Raw genomic sequence first — 10,594 nt, forward strand, 5'->3', positions numbered from 1 at the left:
TTTATAAGAATAGGAGATTTAAGTACATTGTATCATATGCTTCAAGTGAAATATGAAGCAGCTGTGAAATGGTTTCATTGAAGAACATATTGATGTGGCGTGGTGGCGTTATTATGTGGAGGATTCAGAGTGCTACTAATTTTGTAAAAACCAAACATAAACACCTGAAGGATATGTACATAAATGTTTCTGGGTGATGACTTTCTTTTGCCTTATTTATATTTTCTAATTTTTCAAGAATAGCTATTGTGTAAAAAAAGTTTAAAAAAATCCCACAAAGGAGATAATTCAACGTATTTGAGTAATACCGTTTGAAGAAAGAAGTAGGTAGTGTTCAGAAGGGAGGAAGGTAACAAGTAGTGTTTTCCAAAGAACTTTGGGGATGTAGGTGGGAGTTAAACAGGGCCCTGAGTTAGAAGTAGAATTTGTGTTGACAGGAAGAAGATTGCACATGAAGGGAATCATAGGGGACAAAAGAGAATAGAGAATAGGGTAAAGGCTAAAGGAAGTAATGCACTTACTGTTTGGTCCAGTGGTAGCAAAGAACAGCTTCAGGTTGTCTGCGAGCTATCCGTGATTTCTGGAATGCCTTGCCTTATACCAGTTGGCTTCTTCCATTGGAGTGTTCTTGGAGTGCCCTGGGGCATCTGGGTGTAGGCCTTGGGCAGAGGTTTACTGCCTAGAGGTTGATGGGGAAAACTGATGTTTTGTAGGAAATGCTGAAGAATCCGTGACATCGTGCAGACAGGCCAGACAGCCAAACCTATTACAGACTTACTACCACTTATTCCCCTGAGGTATTCGTGTATATGGTCTCGTACTCAAGCACCTGAGTCCTCCACTTGCTGGATCTTAATCAGTCCCACATCTTGGCAGCTGCCCTGCTTAACTTGATTTCCTAAACTGATTTTTCCCCTGCAGGTTTGACTGCAAATCAATTATGTAATGAGAATCAGTGGACCTACAAGGCATTCCATTTGGGAGAAGCATGACTTTGTAGGAGTTTGTCTTTTTGAAGAGGATGACCTTCCGTGCTTGTCTCCTAAGTTTTACTAGGTGGTGGCTTTCTGTGCTTCCATTTCCTGATTAACAAAGTAAAAGATCACTAGAGTTCTTTCTAGCGCTTGTTCTTAATTTATGAAACATACAGACATGGTTGAGTACCAGATGTTAGATGTGTATTCCTTGATGGATGACTTAAAACATTGTCTATGGAAATCTGTCTAGCCATCCCTTGCATTTAGTTGATTGGTTGGATAAGATGGGTCCTCCTGGGATTGCGTTCAGATTACTTTGGGCACCCTGGCAAGTAAATGAAGCATGCTCGGAAATTTCTAGGATGCAGTGGGTTTACAAACAGCCGCAAGTGTGGGCTGGTACGCTTTCAAGCTTCTGGCAAGGCTTATCCCACTCCTCTCTGCCTCTCCACCCCCCTCCAAATACTCAGGTTTGTTCAGTTTTCCAAGGAAAATCTCATTATTTCGGTGGTCTGTGTTTTACTATGTTCAGGTAGTTTTTAACCTTTCAAAGCAGTCCCTGTCTGCCCTGGGGAAGAGGTAAATACAAGTTTCAAGACAAAAGATAAATCCCTCTTCCCCTTCCCCACCCAGTAGAGCCCAGATTTCACAGGGTCCAGTGGACAAGAGATGGACAAACAGTTGATAGAGTGAGGTGGGAGGAGGATGAGAGAGGAGAGAGGCTGGGTTTGAGCTGGCAGCAACAGGGATGGGAGAGTTGGGATGAGAGAAGCGGCTAGAGGGAGAACAGGGTCTTATATTAGCAGCAAGAAGCCTGGCCAGGGACATGGAGGTAGTGGGGAGGTGGGCCTGGAGACAGGTTATCTCAGATTTTAGAGTCATTGCTCCTGGAATGGAGTGAGAGTGTCAGAGAAGGCAAGTGTCATCTTTGGGTTCTGGTGGGTCCGTGGAGGTGGAGTCCAGGCTTGGTGGATGGGTGGCCACGAAGGGCCTAAGAGGACTGTCATATTTAAGGGACATTTAAAAATGTTTTCCATGACTTTAATTTTACACTTCTATGAATTTTAATAGCTACAGATTTGTGTTCCAGCTACCATGACCAGGATGCAGAGCAAACAGTTCCTTAATGAACATTTCAAAGGAAGAATACTGTAATATTTTAAGATAACATATATCTGCTCCCTTCATTTGAGTTATTTTAGAAAGTTTTGGTTTATTTTCCAACACTTGAATTTTTAAAATGCTTTTCTAGTCTGATGACTAAGTACATAAAGCTTTTATGTTCATGTTACTTTAATATGTCATATTTCATAGACTATAATATTTTACCTTTTAACATCTCTGAAATTAGGATGTATCTTATCTTTGACAGCATCTTACAATTCAGAGAAATAGAGTATTAGGGAAAACCAAGCATGATGTGAAAATAATGTGATGAGGCTTGATGCTGTAGGACATGAAGCCTACTTCTGTGTAGGTTTTTGTTTCATCAACCTCTGTCATCATTTGTTTCTGGCATCATTGGACCTAAGGCTTTTTACTAGAGGTGGTGATTCAGAGATGTGGAAAATGTGAACCACCTTCCTTAAGGGTCACCGACAGAGGGTCAGTGATTCGGTGACTGATACAGCGTGATGAGAACTGTCACAGAGTAATGGCCGGTGGGGTTCAGAGAACCTAGAATGCTGCTAAGATTCCCAGAGGAGATGGTCTTTGAGCTGCGTCATAAAGGGTGAGTTGGATGATTCACCTAAGCAGAGGAGGAGTGGGGTGAGAGTGGGGAGCACGAGAGGTCTCAGAGCAGATTCTGAGAGAGCCTGCTGGTTAATGAAAATAGAGTGACGGGGGCATGTGGAGAGGTTAGCTTGAGAGCTCTGATGTGAGGTGGATTGCTGAGGGCCTTTTATTCAGTGTTCAGCCTTTTGATCTTAATCCTGAAGGCAAATGGAAACTTTTTTAAGATTTTTATGCTGGGGATTATTAAAATAGGATTTACATTTAGAAAGATGACCCTAGAAGCAGAAGGAAGGAATGAATTGGAGGTTGAGGAGGACAGATCTGGAGTCAGGAGAATGGTTGATAGATTGGAGCAGTGAAGCCCAAGAGAGATGATGGGAATTTGAACTAAGGCAGTGGCAGTGAAGATGGAAAGGAGAGGATAGGTTCTAGTGGTGCTCAGGAGGTTGAAATGACAATGTGATCATGACAGTGAGGTGGGGGGAGAGGCTGGAATTAAGGATGACTCTGATTTCTGGCTTGGATGGATGATGGTTCCATTTGGGAGGAGAATGATTTCAGTTTTGGCTTTGTGGAGGTTGCAGCGCCCGAGGGACTGTTGCATGGACAGAAGCATAGGTTTGAAATGCGAGAGAGGATTTCCCTGGAGAGAGGTTTGGGAGCCATCGATGGGGCATCAGGGAGTCATTGAGATTGCCTAGGAAGAGTGTGGGAATGAGGAGAAGAGTGCCAAGGACAGAGTCCTGGGGCACACCCACCATCACAGGGCGGAGCTGGAAGAGATGCGACGAGAAGCAGGAGAGGGTGCGTGCTGTGGAAGCAAAGGAGAGTGTAAGAAGGGACTGGGAGGCAGTGGCGAATGCTGTGAAAGTTCAAGCAGGGTCGGGTCTGACAGTGTCCATTTAATTTGTAGCTGGCAATCCTTGGTGCATTGTTGAGAGCGGTTTCAATGGAATGGGATGGCGGGATGGGCAGCAGCCAGCTTGTAATGATTTGGAGTACGAATTCAAGGTAGAAATTGCAATAAAAAGTGTAGCCTCTACTCTTGCATGAAACTAGAGAGAACGTGAGGAGTCTTCAGTGGCTGTTCTTTGATTGGATTAATGCTTTATAAAGGTCTCATTGTTAATGTGTTTTTCTACTTGTGGAGTGGAACGTTCTCAGACTCTGCAATCCTTTAATTTTCTTTAAGTGGCACTTTTTGTTCATGATTTAACCACTATAAAAACGTCCAGCTACAGCTTGCTGCAAGAACATAAGTTCTGCTCTTATTGTGGAATTCTTGAGGCCATGAAAAGTTGTTTGATACATTTAAAAAAACCCTCAATAAAAAGTTGAGAAATCGAAATACTAAAGAGATTTGGCTTGTTTGCAAGAAAGTAAAAGATAATGAGAATACATAACTTTATAGGCTTAGGTTATGCTTAATTGCAAATGACTTTGTGAAAAATTTCCCCTCTTTATTGTCTTTGAAACATGGGCTAAACGTGAGAATGCTTGCGGTTGTGTGTCCTGCAACTGCTTTGAGTTGGAGTTGGTGAGTGTTAGAACAAATAAATCCCAAACAACTTGTGATTTAGTTTTATAGGCATGTATTCATAAATTGGATTTAGGCAGTAATTCCAGAAAAGCTACACGGGAGAATCATTTGCCGTAGATTCATTTATTCCACAAAGATTTTGTGAGTACCCGTATGTTCAGGCCTTATAGGAGGGGAGATAAATGGATTTAAACAATACCGCTCATCCTTGGTAGAAGGGGAGATGTGCCTTAAGAGGTGTGGATAATGGGTCAGAAAAGGGAGGGGGCCTTCTGATGGGGGATCACGGAGGCTTCTTGGAAGAGGTGGCATTTGAGCTGTTTGCTGAGAGACAACTGTTCATTCTCTTTGACTGGTCTGTTTTATGTGACACCTTCGACTATTCTCTTTCTTGAAACTGTTCCTCATTTGATTTTCTGATGCTCTGTTATCCAGCACCACCTCTTATCCTTGTGTTCCCTGTCAGGATTTTTTATGGTTCCTGTATCTTCTAGGTCCTCTGTTCTTGCTCCTCCGAAATTTCTTCCTCAGAGACATCATTTGCGTCTGTAGCTTTGAATGTTTTCCTGCACGGAGCTTGAGCCTGAGCTGTCTGAACCTCTGTCCTCCATTTCCAGCTTGGCTCGCCTGCAGCTCCCTTTGAACTTGTCTGAATCTGTCTCCCCCACAGTGCACAGCCTCGTTCCCACCCTCCCTTTTCTTCCCCCGACTGCTGAGTGCCTACTATGTGCTAAGTGCTAGCTTATCTATCATTCTTTAGATTCCTCAGGCTTGGAGTCTCACAGTCATTTTTGTTGTGTCTCCCTTACCACTCATATCTAAACCATCGTTTTATTTCTCTTCATTCTTTCTAATATGTTTTAAAATCTTTTGCGTTCTGCTCATGCCCGTTACCTGTTTGCTGGGATCCCTGCAGTGGTCTTCTAAACGTCGAGCACCTTTCCCTTCCTCCTCCGCATTATCGGCATCACCATGGCTTACTGAGTGTCTGCCATGTTAGGAGTGTTGCTAGGGTGCCATGTTGTATAGATTGAGAAATGGAATGGTTGGGGGGATAGAACAGACCTGACATGATAAAGGAGCCCATCACCAACTCCAGTTGTGAGCCCAGTGGGTGAGTTGACATTGCAGAGTGAGATTGGAGGCAGCTGGGGGAAGTAGGCCCCTGCTCTGGGAAGATGAGTACCTACGCTATGGAGAAGGTGTTGGGGAGGGTGTGGAGTGGTAGATGGGGGCCCCATGGTAAATATCTGCGGGGCGGAGGTCCACGTGGTCTGGTTTGGAGACCCGCAAATTGGAAAGTTCAGCTGGGTTTAGACCCTGATGGGCCTGGTGTGCCAGCATGAGAAATCTGGGCTTTATCGTGTAGAAGTAAGGATATGGGGAGGGAACTGACAAAATTGGGGGGGGTGTGATATATGAAAAATGCTGTTTTAAAGAAAATCTGGAGGCGGTGTGTAGGCTGCTTTGAAGGGAAGGAAAGCCAATTAGGAGACCTCAGAAGTCGGCTGTGACATTTTGTTCTTTTCTCTAATTCGTTCAAACCCTGGGGGCCACCTGGTTAGGTTTCTGAGTTGCTTCGGTCGTATCCTCCACCTCCTCACATGCCCTTGGTGGCTTCTCCTGCCTTGAGAAGTGGTCCTTTTGCTGGCTTTGGGGAGGCTTTTGTAGTCTCCCTTCAGCTTCACCTCCTCCCCTTCAGGAACCAACCATTGGCTCACACAGATTTTCCATTTTCTCTACTGCTGGGGAGATCCCACTAATTGAAATGTCACCCAGCCTTCAGCAGACACTGAATGCCTTTCATGGCCCTCTCAGCCAAAAGTGCTCTCACCTCCCCCTTCAAAACTTCCCTAATCTTTATGCCTGTATTGTTCATTTTTTTTTGGGGGGGGGAGGGGGCGGGTGAGGGAGATTGGCCCTGAGCCAATATCTGTTGCCAATCCTCCTCTTTTTGCTGAGGAAGATTGGCCCTGAGCTAACATCCCTGCCCATGTTCCTCTGTTTTCTATGTGGGATGCTGCCACAGCATGGCTTGATGAGCAGTGTATAGGTCCATGCTCGGGATCCAAACCTGTGAACCCTAGGCTGCCAAAGCGGGCGGAGCATGTGAACTTAACCACCATGTCACCCGGCTGGCCCCTGTGTTGTTCATTTTTGATGAATCAACAACTGACATGATTTCCTTTGTAGCTGCTGAAATTAATTATTGCTCCTCTGTTTTTGTTTTGTTTCTCCAGTAGTCTGTAACCTCCCTAGGGGCTGGCACCGTGCTTGACACTTTTGTAGGTGGCTTCAGCCCTTATATTTGCATCCAGTACTGCCCCAGTCAAGGTATTTTGAATATGTTAATATTTGCTGAGCTTTGACTTTGTTTTAAGCTACCCAAACAGCCAGGTAGATTGTGCCAAATGCCTGGGGCCCAGGGAGATAACACATTTGAGCATCCCAGCTTTCTCCCAGGGGCGGGCATTCAGTGGGTGGATTCAGGAAGAACTTTTGTTTCTTCTAGTCTCCTTTCCCCTCTATAGGTGAGTTTTCGGTGACCACAGGAGAGGCAGGAATATCCCCTTGGCGTATGTTGGGCAGTGGGTCCCTAGGTCCCCTAAAATGGGGGCCCTTTCACCAAAGGGAATAGTTTAGTTTGATTCTGTGTGTTGAGATAACTGTCCCTGAAACCAGGGTATGATGTCAGCTAAGTTACACTTTTTGATCTTAACTATCCAGAAATAAATTAAAAATGGATGCTTAGACTTTGCTGTTAAGCAGGTCAAGATATTTTGCAGAAGCAAAATCAGCATTGTATGGATCAGAGAAATAATTGCAAGCGTAGGTTAGCAAAGACTGAAGGCTGGAAAACTGTGGCCAGGGGTGCAAACCACTTGCTTTTTAGATAAAGGCGATGCATCCTGAGCATTCTAGATTAGTTTTCTTCCCACCTCCAGGGTTGGCAGGTGGTGGGCATTAGAGGTAATGGCTAAGTGAGATATGGAATAGCTTTAAGCTTTTTGGGGGGAACCTCGTGCACCAGTTCTCCAGTAATATTAAACTTTATTAATTTCTAAGGGGTGATAATTGGGACTGTAGGTCAGCGGAATCTTCCCTATGGGTTATACAAAGAAAGCGACAAAAATTAGTAATATAAGCAAGAGAGCTGAATGTTCAAAAGAGCAAACAGTTTTAAGCTCTCTCAGCTACTGTAGAAGCACTTACCTATGTGGACAGAGCTGACCTGCTAATTAGAAAACATCCTTGCCTGTTCATTAAACTAATTATCCTAAGGAACTCTGCTAGGCAACGCTTAGTCTAGTTCTAATTATTGTGTGCCCTTGAAAGCAATAAACTGCACTTTTAGAATAAAATTTTATAATTTAGACATATACGTGGTTTACTCAGACATTTCTTGTAATTACAGTGCAGTGGTAATGAGGGGTTACACTTTGGTCTTTATGAAAATGGCTTATCCACCTCTTCACAGGGAGATTATAGTGAATTATTACATAATGTGTGTTTAGATCTGAGAATGCCTTAGAGATCATTATTGTTTAAATATGAGAGTTTTTTTAAGGTTATCTTTTTGGATTACTTTGGATCTTAATTTTTTTTGATAAAGAACATCATATTATGACTTAAGATAGTGGTAAAACTTTTCTGTCATAAACTGAGACATCATGTTCAAATAAAAATCATTGTTCATGTAGCCACTTTACCCTATGTATCTCTCACTTTATCCTGTAGGGCTTTATCTAACCTTAACCAAAACACTGGCTGAGAAGTGTAGTAGAAGAGCTTACACTGCGTGCCCAGTGGTCTGCAGATAGTGGCAGTGATACAAGCGAGCTGGTGTACGAGGAGCTGGTGCTGTTGGGGGAGCGTGGCTGGCTCTTGACCAGCCTTTGGATGGGGCCGTATGTTGAGTCTTAGGAGCGTGTGCTTCAGAGGCCCGTGCCTGGGTTCACAGCTTCCATCCAACACTATGATCTGGGCATTCTCTGGCCGAGTGACCTTGGACAAGTTGCTTAAAGCTCTGTGCTTCAGTTCCCTTATCTGTAAGTGGGGGTAACGATAGCTCCCACCTCCAAGGGCTATTGTGGGGATTAAATGAGTTACTCCATTTGAAGTGCTCTTTCATAGTAAGGGCTTCATTCACTCATCCATCCGTTCATTCATTCACTTATTCATTCAGCCCCTATCTGTTGTGCACTCACTATGTGCAGGCTGGTGTTAGGGGTATAGCAGTCAGATGTCCCGTTGGAGCCTATATTCTAGGAGAAAGAGACAGATGATAAATAAGTAAGCTAATTAACAAGTCCAGGTAGTAGTAAGTGTTACAAAGACAATAGATAGGGAGATATAATAGAGAGTGACTGGGTTATGAGGAGAGAGGTCAGCGTTAGCCAGGATGGGCAGGAGTGGCTTCTGAGGAGGTGATGTTTGAGCCGAGATAAATATCAGCTCTCATTAAAATAACAAAGTTTTCCTTTGTGTTGATGGCTTTCTTGATATTATTATTTTAAAGTCTCTTAACGTCAATATAAAATCCTTTCCAGCAGGACACTGCTAGGAGATCTTGAGCCCCTCTCCCACTAGCACACGACTGTGTTCAGACAAGTCATTGTCAATATCTTGGAGCTTGTTTTCCCCAAACAACTTGATGTACTCAGATCTGCCCACCCCTGGACCTCTCTCCTTTGGCTCTGGCTGGGTGCTCACTCACCTTGTTATGCCTCGGTTCCTGGAAGAGCCTGACTCTGTTGTTTCCACCTGACAGAAAGTACAGCACTGGGTTGAGGCAGCTGCTCATGCTCACCAGAGGCCTCCGTATCGTGTAGGCCAAGCTGGCCGCCATCCAGAGCTGGCAGTCCTGTGAAGGCAGGAAGCAGAGCGTGAGGAAGGAGCGTGTGATGTGGAAGGGCACCAAGCGGAGGGTGAAGAGGCTGCACACCAGCAGGATGGTCAGGATGGACTTGGCCCGGGCCATGTTGCCTGTCCTCATGAGGTCTCCTCTGGCTTCATCAGGCTCCTGACCATCAGCAAGTAGCACATCAAGATAACCAAGGAGGGAAAGACAAAGCCAGATGATGTTGGAACCATACTGTACACAAAAAACTGATCAAAATTCTCTGGGTGGGTCATGTCGTAGCAGACCGTCTGGCTGTCGGTGTAATCCTTGTGGAAGAAGACCAGTGTGGGCAGCAGCTGGAGAACCACCAGGGCCCAGGTGGCGGTAGGGCCGTGAGTACAGGGACGCACACCTGGGAAGTGGTGCGTAGAGCTGCAGGTCAGCAGCAGGTTGCTGCTGTAGAGGTTGGTGTAGAGCAGGAAGCACACCAGCCTGCAGAGCAGCTCCCTGAAGTGCCACCTGTCACTCGGATTAGGTGACGAGGAAGAGCAGTGTCAGCACGTAAAGCAGGTTGGGCACCATTATCAGGTTCAGCAGATAGGTGGTGGCACAGCTGCAGCGGTTCATTTGGCGCCAGGTGAGCCACAAGACAGTGCCATTTGGGGGCAGTGTTGGCACAAAGGTGATACTGTAGGTCAGGGAGAGGTAGATTTGCTTGTGGTTCCCTGAGAACCTGCTGAGTCTTTGTTCCTTTGAGGCGTTAGTATCCAGCCTCTCTGTCTCCTGGGGGGCTCCCTCCAAGAGTTAAACCCAAGGGCAAAGCTGTCTTCAAAAGCAGGGCTTCTAGACTTACCGGCTCCGAAGGGCTGGCCTTGCGCTGACTTGTGTGCTCTCTGTTCCAGGCTGGGTTGTGATAGGAAGCTCAAGTACTTGTGGTGGCAGGAAGGCACTGCTATCATTTAAACGGCACGTACAACCTCAGGCTCTATGACTCCTCTGGCTAGAATCTTTTGCACAGAGTCAGGAAATCGCTGAGGGGAGGTGCTCCAGCCGGAGAAGCTGGTGCATTCCCAGGGGGCTTTATTGCCCGTAATCTGATCCTAACCCCACATACCATGGTGGAATAAAAAGTGATCCTTGGGGGTTAGGGAGGACTAGGAAAAACAGATTTTGCCTTCAGGCTCTGCTGGAGGATTTTGATTTATGTCTCTTTCAGGATTTATAAACTGCGTATTTGAATATTGAGGCTGATTTGCTTATTAATCATCTCACCATCCCAAACATCCAAGAAAACAGTCTGAGCCCTGAAGCCAGGTGCAGCTTCTGCCTTATTTCCATCCCTGCTGACAAAGCAGACCTGGTAGGCAGGCCCGCGTGGCTGAGGGAGCTGTGTGTGGAGCCTGCAGGTGTCGGTTGCATTGGGAAGTCAGTGGGTTGCTCAGCCAGTCAGCGTGGAGCCTACGGGGATGGAAAGAAGTTTATTTTCGGGCTTGACAT

The 10,594-nt window shown here is 45.4% G+C and overlaps 1 pseudogene; it reads right to left on the reverse strand.

Annotated features, from left to right (window-relative positions):
• Positions 1-8,914: 8,914 nt before the first annotated feature.
• Positions 8,915-9,898, reverse strand: LOC131414634 (P2Y purinoceptor 3-like; annotated as a pseudogene).
• Positions 9,899-10,594: the final 696 nt, after the last annotated feature.

This window comes from Diceros bicornis, chromosome 15 (genome assembly GCF_020826845.1).
Source record: "Diceros bicornis minor isolate mBicDic1 chromosome 15, mDicBic1.mat.cur, whole genome shotgun sequence".
Taxonomy (NCBI): domain Eukaryota; kingdom Metazoa; phylum Chordata; class Mammalia; order Perissodactyla; family Rhinocerotidae; genus Diceros; species Diceros bicornis.